This window comes from Ambystoma mexicanum, chromosome 6q, assembly GCF_040938575.1.
Source record: "Ambystoma mexicanum isolate Mex_15411 chromosome 6q, UKY_AmexF1_1, whole genome shotgun sequence".
In the NCBI taxonomy this organism is placed as follows: Eukaryota; Metazoa; Chordata; class Amphibia; order Caudata; family Ambystomatidae; genus Ambystoma; species Ambystoma mexicanum.
Window position 1 is genome coordinate 31,448,811 of NC_090937.1, and position 16,596 is coordinate 31,465,406.

Here is a 16,596-nt window from a genome sequence, read left to right on the forward strand (position 1 = left end):
CGGGGCCTCTCCAGGAGCTTCGCCGGGTGCTCGGCCTTCCTCTTACCCGACCCAGAGCGTTGGCTCGTGGTTGATGGTGCCGGGGAGGGTGCGCCCTGCCTGGCGCCCGTAGAGCCCGACCGTTCGGCGCTCCCGGTGCCAGCGGACTCGCGGTGCTTGGCCTTATGTTGGACCCCCGTCGCCGGGGCGTCCTCAAAGGTCTTAGAAGACCGCTCAGATTTCTTCTTCTTCTTCTCGCCGGACGGGCTCTTCCCTTCTAGCCAGTTGGCGAGACGTTGATGGCGGTCCTTCATGGTCCGCTCCGACATGTTGCCGCAAAACGCACAGTCCTTCTCCACGTGCGTCTTGTCCTCATGTAGGCAGTAGAGACAAAAAGAGTGTTCGTCCTCCTTGAAGACGTTCTGCAGCTGGCATCCAGGGCAGACCCTGAACAGCTTTCCGGGCGTCGAGCTTCCCTTCTCCTGGGCCATGACCGGGCCTGAGAAACTTCTGGAGTCCTCCAAAAGCGTAGCTCGACGAATCTTCACCCTTGAGGGGCGCAGACGAATCCGACACGGGATAGAGAGTCGGTGGAGCTTGAGGCTCTTTTGACCGAAAAAACGAAGTTTTTGAGAAAAAACGTGAAAAAATAGCACTAACGCTCGAGAGCAATAGCACGAGGATCCCAACACATGAACGTGCGGTAAAAATCTGAAGATGGCTGCCAGAGGTGGGGCTTAGGTAGAGGGCAGTCATTGGCTGTGGTCAGTATGACGCAGAGACCAGTGATTGGTTATTACTACGAAAGTCAGATCAGAAACGAAACTGATACTGGTTTTTTCTTTACCGAGGATTCCCAGCCTGACGACGGGGAATATTTATGAGCATGTGAATCCATGCCAGACCCCATGCTGGAGAACGGATTTTCCACAGACAAAGCTTGATGATCACTTACTCACCTTGCCGAAGTCACCGCAATCAAAAATGCGACCTTCCACGATAGGTTTTTGAGATCAACCGTAGCCATAGGTTCAAATGGTTTATGGCATAAGGTTGTGAGGACCACATTCAAATCCCATTTTGGATGAGGATTATGTACCGGTGGAAAAAGATGTAATAGACCTGCAAAACGCCTTTTAATGACTGGGTTCGTCAATGAAAAGGATCAGCTGTCAGTGGACACGTAGGCGGCAATAGCCGACTAGTAAGTCCTTCAAGACATGAATGCCCGAAGCTGCCAGATGAGATATGAACGACAGGACAGTGTAAATTGTAGCATGTCTGAGGTCCAGCTCCTTAGCTAAACAAGAGTGGCAAAAACTGAGCCACTTGCTCCTATACGAAGACCTTGTAGAGGGTTTCCTGGCCGCTTGGATAATGCGCATATTGTCCTCGGACAAGTTACATTGTGCTAAGGATTTGAATTCAGGCACCAGGCCGCCAAACTGAATGATTGTGGGGAGGGGTGCCACATCAGCTGATCGCACTGGAGCAGCAGGTTGGGAATCAAAGGCAGTCTGATCAGAGGACAAATCAACAGATGCTGAAGTTGCGAGAACCTGATTCTGGCTGGCCACCAAGGAGCTATGAGCAGGCGAGTGCAATTCGATGAATTCCTGAGCTTGCAAAGTAACTGATGAATTAGAGGTAGAGGCGGGAAAGCATAGGCCTTCATGTTGTGCCACGGAAATTCAAGTGTGTCCCTTACGGAGGAGGCCCCAAAGACCATTCCTGGATGCACAAAGAGGAAGTTTCCTGTTTGTTGAAGTCACAAAGAGGTCCACTTCTGGAGTGCCACATTGGCGAAAAATGGTGGAGAGGACCTCCGTGTTCAGTTCCCACTTGTAGCTGGCCGCTGTTTGCCGGCTGAGTGAGTCTGCAGTCACACTGAATTGACCCGGAATGTGTACCGCCAGTAGCCAAATGCTGTGCTGGATGGCCCATTCCCAAATCTGAATGGCAAGGTCCACAAGAGGTTTTGATTTGGTGCCACCCTGCTTGTTGATGTAAAACATTGACACTGAGTTGTCCGTGCGGATGCGGCCTACCCTGTTCGTGATGGACGGTTGAAAAGCTTTCAGTGCCAGAAATACAGACAGGACTTCCAAATAATTTATATGAAACTGCCTGTCCTGCAGCGTCCATAGATCGAAAACCTGGAGATGATCCAGCGTCGCGCCCAACCCCGAAAGGAGGAGTCCGTGGTAATCGTCACTTGTGGGCATGGCTCCTGAAAGGAGGCCCCCACTGTAAGATTGTTGGTCGAAGACCACCATAGGAGATCCATCATCATGCAGGATGGAACTGGGATCATCTTGGAATCAGAGTCCAAAGCCTGACACCAAGAGCTCCGAAGAGCCAGCTGAGTACACCTCATTTTGAGACATGCAAGAGGAAGAGCAAGTACACATGAAGCCATGAGGCCTAGAACAGAAGTCTCTGGAACCACCAAGCTGTCATGTGCTCTGACTGGATGAAGAGCTGATACATGGTGAATAGATCCGCAATCCTGGTTTTATTATTATTATTTTTTTCTTTTTTTTAGTTACAAACAGTAACTTTTCAAATATTTTGTACTACAAAAAAACAAAAATTAACAAGATTTCACAACTTATAATCAATCCGTATTACCGTAAAATACATGTACAAAAATTAAACACAGCATTAAAAAAAAATCTGCACTTAAGTTAAAATAAATTCACAGCTACTTAATTCCTTTTAAGCTCTACACAGTCAAAGTGATTCAAATGCACTTAAGTTACAACCAATCAATAGATAATTACATTTTTTTTTCATTTTAAGCTTTACACAGACATGGTGGTTCAAATGTGAACTAATATAGGTCAGTAACAAGCGTCCCTATTACACATGTTTTCTCATAAGGGGAGCAAAGATGGAACAAGTTACTTACCTGTAACTGTTGTTCTCCAGCATGGGTCTGGCATGGATTCACATGCTCATGAATATTCCCCGTCGTCAGGCTGGGAGTCTTCGGTAAAGAAAAAATCAGTATCAGTTTCGTTTCTGATCTGTCTTTCTTAGTAGTAACCAATCACTGATCTCTGGGTCATACTGCCCCCAGCCAATGACTGCCCTCTCCCTAAGCCCCGCCTCTGGCAGCCATCCTCAGATGTGGTAGGACGTAAAGTGGCAGTATGACCAAGTGAAGAGCCGCAGAGGGGTAGGCGGGAGGGTTCGCATGTGAATCCATGCCAGACCCATGCTGGAGAACAACAGTTACAGGTAAGTAACTTGTTCATTCTCCAGCATGGGGTCTGGCATGGATTCACATGCTCATGAATAAAAGAATACATAGCAGTACACACATGCACAACCACGGGAGGTGGCAACAGGCTCAACATTAAGCAATACAACAACTCAACATTAAGCATCTCTTACCTCCTCACCAGGCTCACCTTAAGCGAATAGGTTGCACAGCACTGCTTGGCCGACCCTGGACTCCTCCCTGGAGTCCCGATCGACGCAGTAGAATCTTGTGAAGGTGTGCATCGACCTCAACGTAGCAGCCCTGCAGATGTCCAGCAGGGGCACACCAGACAGGAACGCCGTGGCAGCAGCGATCGCTCTGGTCGAATGGGCTCTCGGACGGCCGGGCAGCGGTCGGTTTGCCAACCGGTGACAGTGCATGATGCAGCCGGAGAGCCATCTGGAAATGGAAGTCTTCGAGAGAGCCTTCCCTCGATTCACAGTTCCAAAGTTCACAAACAGCTGTGACGTCTTCCGAAAACTCTTTGTGCGGTCCACGTAGAACTTCAGCGCTCTAGCTACGTCCAGCGAGTGCAAAGTCCTCTCGGCCGGCGTCGAAGGCGATGTGAAGAAAACTGGTAACACCAAGGGCTCGTTGAGGTGGAAGTCCGACGGCAACTTGGGCATGAAGGAGGGGTGCGTCCTCAGCACCTCCCTCGTGTCGTGGAAAGTCAAATATGGAGGCTTGCAAAATAGGGCCTGGATCTCTCCCACTCGTCGTGCGGAGGTGATGGCCACGAGGAACGCTGTCTTCCACGACAGTAACTTCAAAGGCGCCGAATGCATAGGCTCGAATGGGGCCCCCATGAGCCTGGTCAGCACCACATTAAGCTCCCACGCCGGGGCTGGAGGCTTCACCGGCGGGAACGATCGGAATAGTCCCTTAATAAATTCCTTCACCAGGCGATGAGACCACAAGGACGCCCGTCCCGTAGTCCTGGTATATCGGGAGATGGCAGCCAGATGTATTTTGATGGAGGCAAGAGCCAGTCCAGCTTAGGCCAGCGACAGTAAGTACGGCAGTACTTGAGGGGCCGTAATCCGCAGAGGGTTAATCTTCTGTGCACGGCACCAGACAGAGAACCTCTTCCACTTATGTCCCTAGCACTTGAGAGTTGAGGACGCCCTGGCTTTTGCAAGAACCTCTCTGCAGTCAGCCGGGATATCGTACCCTCCAAACTCTAGTGCTGCAGGAGCCAGGCCTGCAAGTTCTGCGACTCCGGGTCATGATGAAGAATGGCGCCTCCTTCTCTCGAGAGAAGATCCGCGTCCGCCGGCAGCTTCACTGGTGGGGACGTTGACAAGTCCAGAAGGTCCGGGAACCAGATCTGCCCCGGCCACGCCGGTGCAACGAGGATCATTCTGCACCTGGACCTCTTGAGCTGGTTGATGAGACGGAGCAGCAACGGCAACGGAGGGAACGTGTATAGAAACAGGCCGTCCCAAGGGAACGAGACAGCATCGCCCATGCTCCTCCGCTGCGGGAACCTGCTGGCGAACCTCTGGCACTTGGAGTTCGTCGCCGTCGCGAAGAGGTCAATCCGGGGTTTGCCCCATCGTCGAAAGAGCCGATCCACCTGGTCCTGGCGTAGTTCCCACTCGTGGCATGAGCGCAGCTCCCTGCTGAGTGAGTCGGCGATGGTGTTTTTTATTCCTGCCAAGTAGAAGGGAACCAGAAACATCCCCTGGGCGATGGCCCAGTGCCACAGATCCTGGGCCTCCTTGGATAGGGCTGGGGATCTGGTGCCTCCCTGCTTCCGTATGTAGAACATCATGGTGGTTTTGTCGGTGAAGATCCTCACCACTTTGTCCTTGAGGGACGGAAGGAACGACTTTAGCGCCCAGAACACTGCTCGAAGCTCCAGAATGTTGATGTGGAGAGACCTCTCATCCGGAAGCCAAAAGCCTCTTGCGTGGAGATCTCCGGTGTGGGCCCCCCAACCCTCTCCTGAAACGCCGGGGTCTGAAAGTCCATGCCTGCCGTGAGGTGCGCACGGGTACCCCACCATAGGATCGCCCGACGGAACTCCTCGTCGAGAGGGATCCTGTCTTAGAAGCAACCCGTCGCCTGAAACCAGCGGACGTCAAGGAACTCCTGTAGCGGACGCATCCGAAGTCTGCAAAGGGGTACAAGGTAGATGCATAAGGACATCATCCTGAGGAGGGACTTGATGGACCTCACCCTGGCCACGTCCGAGGCTAGCAGGTGTTGCACCTTTCCCAAAATGGCCTTCGTCCTCTCCTCCGACGGGGAGAGTAGTTGATGGCAAATCCCAGTTCCGTGAGCACCCGGACGGTCCTCGCTGTGTGTTCGACGGCGAGTTCTCTTGTCCTTGCACGGATTAGCCAGTCGTCCAGGTAGGGGTAGACGTGGATCCCCTGCAGGCGCAGCTGCGCCGCCACTGGTGCCAGGCACTTGGTGAATACCCTGGGTGCCGACTTTAATCCGAACGGTAGGGCTCTGAATTGGTAGTGGTTTCCCTGAACCACGAACCTGAGAAACTTTCTTTGTCCTTTTAGAATGGGGATGTGGAAGTAAGCACCCTCCAGGTCCAATGACGATAGGAAGTCGCCCTCCTCCAGCTGTCCCAGCACGTGCTGGAGGGTGACCATCCTGAATTTCTGTGCCTTGATGTACTTGTTTAACCGACGCAGGTCCAGGATGGGGCGCCAACCGCCTGTCTTCTTTTTGACGAGGAAGTACCTTGAGCACACTCGAGCCCCGGAGCCTCCTGGGGACGATCTCGATGGCACCTTTCTTGAGCATTGCTCTTACCTCCAAAAGCAGTTGAGGGACGTGATTCTCCTTCCTGGCCACGGGAGGAATGCGAGGACACTTCTTTTGGAATTCCAGCGAGTGCCCGTTGGCCAGGGTGTCCAGCACCCAACGGTCGGAGATGGGCTCCCACACGCTGATGAACTTCGTCAGATGGCCTCCCATCGGGGTGCTTCGGTGGGGGCCCGACGCTACGGCCGGTTCAGTCCTGCTTGGAGGAGGCCTTGCCACCTTGGCCTCTTTGACGACGGCGGGATCCTCCTTGCTTGCTGCGACCTCTGTAGGCCTCCTGGGACGAGATGCGGGCCCACCTGGCGGTATGTAGAAGAGCCACCGCTGGATCCATTGGAGGCACCCCGTCTGCCTCCGGAGCTCCGAAAGGGCCGTCGTTGTTGAAGTACCCCTAGGGCCCAGGCCGTCTCCGAGTCGGTCTTGATGGCCTGGAGCGACTCATCCACCATCTTCCCAAAAAGGTTGCTGCCTTCGAACGGCATATCCAACACTCTGGTCTGAACGTCCTGGCGGAAGACCGTCGCCTTGAGCCACCCTCGTCATCGTAGGCAAACCCCGTTGCCCATCTGGCTATCAGCAATGTCCGTTGCCACCGTTATGGCGTGATCCGACGCCGCCTCGCCTTCCTGAAGAATCTGTAGGGCCTCCGCTCTCTTGTCGTCTGGCAGGAAGTCCAGCAGGGGAGCTAACTTGAACCAAAGCTCCCTGTCGTAACGGGCCACGATCGCCAAGGCATTGGCCGCCTTAATTGTCGTTGCCGCCCACAAAATGACCCGTTGTCCCATTGAGTCCAACTTCTTGCTCTCGCTGTCCGGCGGGGAAGTGGAAGTTGATGCTGCCGCACCCGCTGCCTTCTTCTTGGCCGCTGCCGAGACGACCGAGTCTGGCGTAGGCTGGGCCCGGAGGCACAAGGGGGCGGCGTCGGGGACCCGGTACTTCTCGTACCTGTCCCTCTTGGCGGGCGTCGTAGAAGGGTTCTTGAGGACAGCCAGCCCTTCGTCCCAGATGTCGCCGAGCAACGGCACTGCCAGGACCGTCTTTCTCTTGGCCTCCCGTCGTTGATAAAGAAAGCCTTCCTTATTCTGGCTCAGGATCCTCCGTCGGGGTCCATGGTAACCTCGTCCTTATCTCAGTACATAAGGATTGGATTGCCAACAAAATGGCCGCCGAGCTATCCTGAGGCTCTGGCAATGGCTGCAACGGGAGGGACGGTTGCTCCACCGGGCCTTCATCGTCGTCGCTATCTTCGATCTCCTCAGCAGGATCCTTCCCATGGGATCGAACTTTCTCGAACCTCTCGTTGAGGCCCTTCACGGTTTCCACCAGATCCTCCTCAGAGGCTGATTCCGAGACTGTAATGGCCACCGCCCCCCCCTCTTTTTCCGCCAGGGTCTTCACGGGGGTCTTAACGATGAGCTGGAAAGAGGATTCCCTCCGCAGTGGCAGGGATACTCTGGGCCCAGAGGCCGTCTCCACTGGCGTAGTCTCAGCCGGCTTCGCCAGAGCCGCAGCGACCACTTCGATAGAGGCCTTTGCCGGCTGGATCAAAGCCCTCACCACCTTAGGTGCATACTGGGCCTTCGCCTTGGGGGGAGGGTCAGCGCCTCACTCCCCCTCGGGTCCCTTCGAGATCGACCGAGGCCGCTCCAGCAGCTTACTCGGGTTCTCAGACTTCCTCTTCCCCGAACCAGAGCGCTGGCTCGTGGTTGAACGTGCCGGGGAAGTCGCGCCCTGCCTGGCAGACGAAGAGCCCGATCTTTCGGTGCTCCCGGTGCCCGCAGACTTGCGGTGCTTGGCCTTCTGTTGGGCCCCCATCGCCGGGGCGCCCTCACAGGACTTAGAAGCCCGTTCAGACTTTTTCTTCGCCTTCTCACCTGCTGTGCCCTTCTCCAGCCAGGCGGCGAGGCGGGAACGACGATCTTGCTTGGTCCGTTCCGAAAGGTTCTTGCAGAACGCACAGTCCTTCTCCACGTGCGTCTTGTCCTCATGAAGGCAGTAGAGACATTGTGAATGCTCATCCTCCTTGAAAACATTTTGTAATCCACATCCAGGGCAGCACCTGAACAGCTTGGATCCGGGCGTCGAGATTCCCTTGTCCTGGGGCCATGTCCGTTGAGGTAGGCTGCAGATCTTCCGGATCCTCCAAGAAGCGTAAACTCGATGAAAACTTCACCCTTGAGGGGCGTAGAAGAATTCTGAAACGGGTCCCCGTTATCGGAAGTAGAAACGGTGAACTTGAGGCTCGATTAAACCGAAAAAAAATTAGAAAATCTCCTGAAAAAGCACGAAAACGCAGCAAAAACTCGAGAGCTAAAGCAAGAGGACTCCCAGCACTTGAACGTGCGGTAAAAATCTGAGGATGGCTACCAGAGGCGGGGCTTAGGGAGAGGGCAGTCATTGGCTGGGGCCAGTATGACCCAGAGATCAGCGATTGGTTACTACTAAGAAAGACAGATCAGAAACGAAAGTGATACTGATTTTTTCTTTACCGAGGATTCCCAGTCTGACGACGGGGAATATTCATGAGCATGTGAATCCATGCCAGACCCCATGCTGGAGAACATTCCTTATCTCGTTGTAGCACTATTTGAAGAAATAACACAAGCGCTATTTGGATCCTTACTCGAACATTTGAAAACAGTAATTGCCATATTTCATCGCTTTCCATATCTTTATGTAGCAGGATCACCTTATCAAAGCACCTTGCTCTAACTTCACATAGGGCAATACATTCTACTATTAAATGTTGCAATGTTTCTCTTTGTTGGCGTACACAGCAATACCTACAGTAGTTTTGTTCTAACGACAAGATTTTCCTTTCACAGAGAACATCCCGTGTTGACCATAGGTTTAGTCTAAACCTTAAATAATTCATACGGATCTTAGGTGACGGGGCTTTCAACAGACAGGATTCCATGATGCCTAATTTTTTCATACCAAAGATTAAAGGGTTAAAGTCTTTATATTTTGCGCATCTTTCTTCATTCCCAGCCAAATCCCCTAGGTAGATTTTAGCTTTAGCTCGATCAGGGTTGTTAACAGCAATTCAATAGTCACATCAAACTCATCCAATTTGTCCATCACATGGTTCTGCCATGTCGTAAGAAAGGCACATCCCAATTTAATTAGGTTAAAAGCAGTAACTTCCAGGATGCTAGCACTATTTAAGCCTAATAGACATTTACGAAAGAACGCACACTGTTTCCATACTACATAGGCATGTAGCGATAATAATCCAAATTCAATTGTGGTAAAGATAGTATCTGTTTCCAGTATGTCAATTCCAATAAATCCCAATACTCTCGGTTTGGCGGTAGGATTCCTTCCACACCATATAAAATTATAGGGATTACCTTCATTTTATAAAACAAGACTGTATGTTTCAGAGACAATTTCCCATACTTGTTAATTAATATTTGAGACTGGGAGATTAAATGCTGAAGTTTATTCTTGAGGGCTAACCCAACATCTCTCTTTGACCTCCAATTATCAATTGTCACCCCTAGATATTTATACTGGGTCACCTTTGATAATTGGATGTCATGCAGTGTCCACAAAAAGCTCACACACTGAGCCGGGCTGATGGGTTTACACATTATTATTTGCGATTTCTCTGTATTAAACACCAAATTATTTAACTGGGCATAGTCCCCCAAGCGCTGCAGCATTCGTTGTAAACCCTGCGGTGTTTGTGATAATAAGAGATCATCTGCATATAGCTTATATGGAATTTTCTGATCTCCAAGTTTCGGGGCATCTCCATTACAATTTTCAAATTCTCCACCCAAATCTAGGATGAAGAAATTTAACAAGAATGCTGCCAATGCACAACCCTGTTTTAAGCCCCTTTTTGTCACAATTTCTGAAGATAGTTTTCCATCTAAATTTAAGCGGACTCGCATTGTGGTATTCGTAAGGAAAAGGATTATTAGTGACATAAGCAACTAAGGCAACCGCATAGTTTTAGCTTCTTATATAGCCGTGATCTATCTACAAAGCTAAAGGCTGCTTTGAAGTCGATAAACCCCATATACAGGTGTTGTCTTCGTTCGACTTGCTGTGCTTTAATCATCTTCAGAGTCATGATATTAGGGATAGTTCCAAGTCCTTTTACGAAGCCTGATTGAAATGGATACATCAGTTTTTTTACTCTTTACCCAGGATTGCAATTTCTCAAGGACTAGGCGACAATACAGTTTCCCAGGAACATCGAGCAGAGGGATTGGTCTGTAGCTACTTGGGATCCCTCTATCTCCCTTTTTGTAAATTGTTATTGTTATCGCCCGAGTCCATGACTTAGGTAAAGTCTGGGACACATTAACTAGTGTGAAGATTTTATGCAGTATTGAGGCTTATAAATCGGGATATTGTTTAAGTACGTAATTGGAGAGCCCATCAGGGCCTCTTGCCTTTGAGTTACTAGCCGTATTAATAAGATGTTAAATAATCCTGTCCGCCGTCACGTACACCCGGGAGTCGCCCGTGTTCGAACAGAAACCCTGGAAAATCAGGTCCTGGGAGACCGTCATGGAAGATTCCCGCCAGTTCAACGACAGCCCAAGATGGAACAGGAGCTGGAGGAGAGACTGGAAATTGCTCGAAGCCATCAATGGACAAGGGCTGCGCAGGAGCCAGTCATCCAAATACGGATATACATGTACACCATGTAGCCGAAGGAAAGCTGCAATGACCCTCATCTTCGTAAAGACATGCAGCCCCAAGCTGAGACCAAACGGGAGTACACAGAACTGGAAATGCTCCCCTCCTAGGGAGAACCACAGATATTTTCGTTGCGGCCTCCATTTCAGGATGAGCATATATGTGTCCTGAAGGTCCACTACACTGAGCCAGTCGCCCTTCCGAAGACAAGACTTTATTTGGCAGGGTGTGATCATCTTGAATTTCTCTTGGGGAAGAGAAAGATTGAACTAGGAAAGATCGAAAATAGTGCGCAGGCCAGCCTGGTTGGGTTTGGGCACTGAAGAGATGAGAGTAGAATCCCGCCCCTTGCTCCTCAAGGGTAACAGGTTAAACCCCCCTGAGGTCTAGAAGTTTCTGAACCTTGGTTCTGAGGGAGGGTGTCCCAATCAATTGGAAGGGAGGGTTGAAAGGTGGGGTAGCGGAGAGGGGACAAGGAAAAGCCTGCCCGAGTGATGGACAAAAACCACTGGTCTTCAGTGATGGTCTGCCACGCCTCCAGATGAGACGAGATTCGTCCACCCAGCGGAGTATCGTACGACTGACAAAATATCATTTTGCAGTTTTGTCGGAAAGGGAGACGACCTGTCCCAGGAGAGGAGGATGAGGGCTGAGAGAAAAAACGACCACGTTGTTGTTTTTGACGGGTGCTGCCAACCAGAGCTTCAGTTCTGCGCGCCCGCCTGTCCCGAAACCCCCTGAAGCCAGAGAAGGATCAAGATTGAGACCCTGATATCTATGTATAAGGGGCCTCGGCTGGGACCTTATCCAGGACCGAAAAAGATTTGGCGGTTTGGGTGCTCGCCTTGTCTTTGTAAGTTCCTCATCCATAGAAGAATTAAACAATTCCTTTCCGTCGAAGGAAAGGTCCAGAACTTTGTCTTGCACCTCCTTCGAAAACTTCGTCGCAAGGAGCCATGCCTGGTGAAAGGTGTCAATTCCCACCATAAGGCCTTATGCTGAGTTAGCTACATGGTGTGCCACAGCTTCCAGCAGATCTTGTGCCAACACCCTGGCGTAAGACTAACCGGCTTTAAAGTCGTCTAGCCTATCGGCAGGAATACACTCCTGGAAATCAGCCAACTCTTTCCACGGCCTCAGATTAGCTGCTTCCAGGAGGAGCTCGGTATTTGCTTGACTAAGTTGAAGTGCTGAGTTGGCAAAGACTTTCTTGCCCAAGGAGTCAGAATCTTGTCTTCCTTGGACAGATTCTGAGCCGCAGCGTTGAGGTCACAGAGGCCGTTTTGGCTTGAAGCGTGGCCGCAGCTACCACCATCGAGGAAGGGAGCGGACAAGACGCCATGGCTATCTCCTCAGAGGTGTGGAGCCTGTAACGTGCGCCAATTTTTTTATTGATGTGTTGCCCGGTGAGGGGCTTATCCCATACCTTACGGTTGCCAGCCAAAACGTCCTTCTGGAGCAACAGGCCGGTGCGCTCTTGTGGTGACAGGGTGAACGCTCCCGAAAGCACCACCTCCTATGGAGCAGGGGCCTCAGGTACTGGAATGTCAAGGAGGGCCCTCATATCCAGGACCCGGTCATGGAATGGTCTGACAGAGCAGGGCTGCTCATCGCTATCCTGATCTGCTTGAGGGTCATCTGGCGAATCAGAAGCAGTCGGCAGGACCGTCTCAGGTTTTAAAGTGCTATCCCGCTCTGCCGGTGTCTTCTCTATGGGAGACAGTGGAGGTAGGGGAGGAAGAGTTGGAGGCGGACCAAGAGGAAAAGGTGGCACCACCGCAGGAGCTGTCGGAACCGCCGGGGTGGAAGATGGAACAGGAGGTTCAGGGTAGATTTCCTTGAAAAGACCCTTAAAATACTCCTTCATGGAGTCAGAGTGCATGAGCCTCTGGAACCTCCTGAAAAAAGCATCCTCTGAGGCCCACCACCAACCAGGTCCACATAGACCAGTGGAGCAGAAGCGGGAGGAAGCGAGACAGTATGAGGCAGTGGCATCTGAGCGTGCCAGTCATAAGGGCGGAACAGATTTTTACTGTCCACGATGTGGGAACGGCTGCTCAGCCCTAAAAAGAGGTTCCCAGCACCCGACGTCGAGAGCGTAGGTGTAAGGGAAGAATCCAAAATGGCCGCATTGTACGATGAGGGTTGGGCCGCCATTTTGTTAATGCCTGAAGAGAGCTGCATCACATGTATAGATGAGGCAACCGTCTCCTCAGGCTGGTCAGGGGACTTAAGCAACACCTTAGCCTTGACACAAGGATCCTTGGCAGAGCCGGTACAGGGGGTCTTGATGTTTACTGGACATCTTGGAGGTGGTCCCAAAATTAGCCTCCAGAGGAGGAACCTCGGCAGAGGCGGAAACAGAGGAGTTACAGTTTATGACCACCCTCTTTGCCCCCTTGACAGAACTGGCATTACAGCGCCCCTGAGCGCGGGAATGCTGAGGAATACACCTCACAGACAAGACCTTCAGAGCAGGTGCCTCGGTTTTGTCCATACAGGCCTTAGCCTCAAAAAGAGGAATCTCGGGTTTCCCCCCAGTACGTGTAGTTGCCTCGAGAGTGGCCTCAAGCCGTGGCTCAGTACAGAAAGCTCCAGAAAAGGAGACCATAGGGTGTACCCTGAAGTCTGTGTGGAAAGCTCCAGAAACAGAGACCTCGGAGCGAACACCGGTATTCAAATCCACATAAGAATTGGGCTGAAGTTTAGCACCCGACAGGTGGACCTTGGGGCGTGGTCTGGTTTTGGCAGGTCCGTTGTGGGAAACTTCTAAGAAAACTCAGGTACGCCTGCAAGGCACCTCAGGGGAAAGCCTGGTAGCAGAGCTGCTCAAGCCCCTCCCGGACCTGGAAGACCCCAGGAAGGAATTCCCAGGCCGGGGCGTCCTTAAAAGTAAGGAACTTTCTGGGCGTCTTTTCTTTTTGTCGATGAAAAGCTGAAAATGAGGTGGAGGAATGCGCTGAAAGACTTCCTCCCACCGAAGAAGACGCTGGAGTGCCCGGACAGAGAGGGAGTCGCAGTAGAAACACGAATCCCAACGATGGTCCAGGCCCAGACACTCCAAGCAGAGAGAATGGGGATGCACCCTAGCGAAGCGAGGTTCGCATGAAGAACGGGACACAAATCCCAGACGCTCTGGCATAGACGGAGGACTAAGCGACTGCAGAACCGAACCAGGAAAGAAGGACAACGGGAACAAAAATATTTCCCGGTGATGCAAGTGCGCAGAGAAAACAAATGAAGGGCGATGCATGGGGCGGAGCTCAGGGGGGCGGGGTTACGGACATGTGCGGTACCCCGCGTAAAAAGAGAAGGACAAAACTTTTTTTTTTTGATGCATTTTAACAAAAGTGCTCCGGTACCGTCCCAAAGGACGGAATGTCCCACAAGTATGGAGGAAAGGGGACGGGACATGGGAGTAATACGATTACGGTGAGTAATGTATCCCTTCTGAGGCTTGTGGAATCTGCTTAAATGACATGCTATGCATAGATTAGCAAGCAGTGTTAGGAGAAGGTGGTGGGTCATGAGAAGGAGGAGCGGCAAATAGATGTTTTAGAACCGCTTGTCCCACCTGTGCATCCGTCTTGGAGTGTGTGTCAATGCAGTAGTGCTGACTGAAAGTGTGTATTGAACTCCATGTAGCTGCTTTGCAAATGGGACATTTGCGATAAAAGCCAGAGTAGCTCCAGGGCTCCTTGTGGAGCGAGCTCTTGGTGTAAAAGGCAGTGTCTTGTTTGATAATGAATTGCACAATTGAATACATCTGACTATCCATCTGGAGATGGCATTTTTTAGAATGCAGTTGATATGTTTTTCTAAGCGGTCTGGTCTTGTTTACGTAGTAAAGGACTGCCCTCCTCACATCAAGTGTGCAGAGTTTTACCTCAGCTGAGCTAGTTGGATTCTGAAAGAAAGCCGGAAGCTCAATAGATTGATTCACATGGAATTTAGAAATTAATTTAGGGGAGAACTTAGGATGAGTACGTAAAACCAATTTATCTTCATGTATTATAAAGAAAGGGTCCTGCACTAGCAATGCTTGCAATTCACTAACTCTTCTTATGGAAGTAATAGCCACTAAGAAGGCAGTCTTGTATGTCAGGTTTTTAAAACTTGACTTATGCATAGGCTCGAATGGGGGACCGATGAGCTTGCTAGTACTACATTGAGATCCCATCCTTGTGGTGGGTTTGAAATAGGAGGGTGGAGTCTCTAGACTCTCTCCAAGAATGCCTTAATGACTGGAATTTTCCACCACAATACCTTACTCTGAGAGGTGGTATAAGCTGATAAAGCCGCCAGGTGGACCTTTATAAAGTTGAAAACTAACCCCAAGTCTAACAAGTGGAGCATACATTTGAGAATGTGTGAAGGAGTACATTCTATGGGATTAATTTGTTTAGACTGGCACCAAATTACAAATCTCCTCCACTATTCAAAATAGCAGTGTCTAGTGTTTGGTTTTCTTGCCTCCTTGAGGATATCCATACACTGCTGTGGTAAATTAAGGTGTGCAAACTCTATGACTTCAGGAGCCATGCTGCCAAGTTCATCGAGTGTGGTAGAGGGTGCACTGTTACCCCGTGTTGGGTTAACCGGTTGGTTAGAGACAGGAGTTTGATGGGATCGCACATTGCCAGTTTGCGCAGATGTGAATACCACGGTTGTCTTGCCCACATAGGAGCAACTATGATAAGCGTCATCTGTTCTCTGTGCATCTTGTTCACTACCCTGCTAATTAATGGAGTCGGGGAGGAAAAGCGCAAGTACAGTTCCCTGACCAGTTCATCCATAGGGCGTTCCCCTTGGAGTCTGGCTGGGGGAACCTGGACACGAAGCCTGGGCATTGCTTGTTTTCTCCTGTAGCGAACAAGTCTAATGTGGGATAACCCCATTGAGAGAAGATGTGATCTATGACCCCTGAATCTAGTTGCCACTCATGTTCTTCTGGTAGGGGATCTCTGCTCAGAGAATCCACTAGAGTGTTGAGTACCCCAGCAACGTGTTGTGAGGATAGGGATATTCCTCATCTGAGTGCCCATTTCCATATTTTCTGCACCAACTTGGACAGACTTGGAGAGTGTGTGTTCCACTGTTTGTTGATGTAGAACATTGCAGTTGTGCTATCTGTCAGAATCTGAACCAACTGGTTTGTTAGTTGCACTTCGAATGCCTTGAGTACTGCTAATAGTTCAAGCAGGTTGATATGGTTCTGTGCCGTGACCTGGGTCCACAGTCCATGTGCTGTGTGGTGAAGGTAATGAGCCCCCCACCCAGAGAGTGACACATCTGTTGTGACAATCGCTTGCGCTTCCGGATCGTGGAAGGGTTTTCCCTTCAACAGATTTTCTCATGACCATCAGCGTAGGCTTTGTACTAGTGTTGGCGAGACGACCACTAGATCGTCCCACTGACCACTTGCCCAAGACCATTGTTTCGCCAACCACTCCTGCATTGGTCACATGCGCAGACGTGCATGTGGGACTAGATATATGCACAATGCCATCATGCCTAGTAAATGCATTGCTTTGCTTACGCTTATCTGGAGACCGACTTGATACTGGGGTATTTGCCGAAGCATGTTCTGCACTGTTTCCATGGATGGAAAGGCTAAGCATGTTCTTGCATCTAATACAGCTCCTACAAACTGTTTTCATGTGTTTGGTACAATACTCAATTTTCTCTCATTTATCGAGAAGCCCAATTGGAAGAGAAGATCTTTGGTTCTTTGCGTGTTTCGTTTGCAAGGATGGGGAATCTCTCCTGTGATCAGCCAGTCGTCCAGGTAGGGGTACACCAGGATTGCTTCCCTGCGCAAGTATGCCGCCAGTACCTTGGTGAATACCCTTGGAGCTGATGCTATTCCAAGGGGTAGCACCTTGAACTGGTAGTGCTGGTTT

General features: G+C 50.7%; 1 protein-coding gene across 5 annotated transcripts in view; it reads right to left on the minus strand.

Annotated features, from left to right (window-relative positions):
• WDFY3 (WD repeat and FYVE domain containing 3) overlaps positions 1–16,596 on the minus strand; it is a 2,538,776-nt gene that overhangs the window by 1,596,919 nt on the left and 925,261 nt on the right. The gene's annotated exons all lie outside the window — the stretch shown is intronic.